Raw genomic sequence first — 757 nt, 5'->3', positions numbered from 1 at the left:
CAGCAGGATGTATGTGAATCAGTGTGTGGAATATTTGCAGAAATGCATCTTTATAAAGAGAAAAAGTAAGAGGTGTATTTCTCAAAATATTCCTCATCCTCACATTCACTGCTTCATATATACCCTGCTAATTTTGTTTTAAAAAGATATTGCAGTATAAAAAGAAATAAGTAGCATGAGATTTAATAAGTAGGAGTATCCTATTTGTGTTTTGTACCAAAGCTGTTGGGATATCTCCTCTGCCATCAAAATTTGAGAGAATGTAATTCTTTCACCTGCCTTTTCCATCTATGCAGTTCTATAAGATTTTTATTAATTCTTATCTTTTCTATTAAACCTCAATAACTCCTTAAACTTTCTCTGGGATTATAGCCCCCATTGCCTCTGCTATTCTTACTGTAGAAACTTGCAATGTTTCTTACAGTGATATTTTGTTTTATTATTTTTGTTATTTTAGTTATCAGGTGATCTTATTTCTTGTTTACATTGCTATTAAAATTATAATAGCTCAAAATATATTTGTATGGTGAAATAAAAATACACAAGGCACCAATAACTGCTGCAGAATATATAACCCACATGGTGCAATGATATTAATTAGAATGTAATGCATTTGTGCACATTATTGGTGATTCTAGCATATGCCATGCATGAAAAATGTAATCAGTAAATCAAAGAAAAATATTTGCATATTATTGTGAGACACTGATAAACCACTTTAGCAATAAAACTAGCATTACTTGGGGTTTATTATTAT

The sequence above is a fragment of the Lipotes vexillifer genome, unplaced genomic scaffold, assembly GCF_000442215.2.
Source record: "Lipotes vexillifer unplaced genomic scaffold, Lipotes_vexillifer_v1.1 scaffold1108, whole genome shotgun sequence".
In the NCBI taxonomy this organism is placed as follows: Eukaryota; Metazoa; Chordata; class Mammalia; order Artiodactyla; family Lipotidae; genus Lipotes; species Lipotes vexillifer.
Note: the sequence above shows the minus strand (reverse complement) of the source record.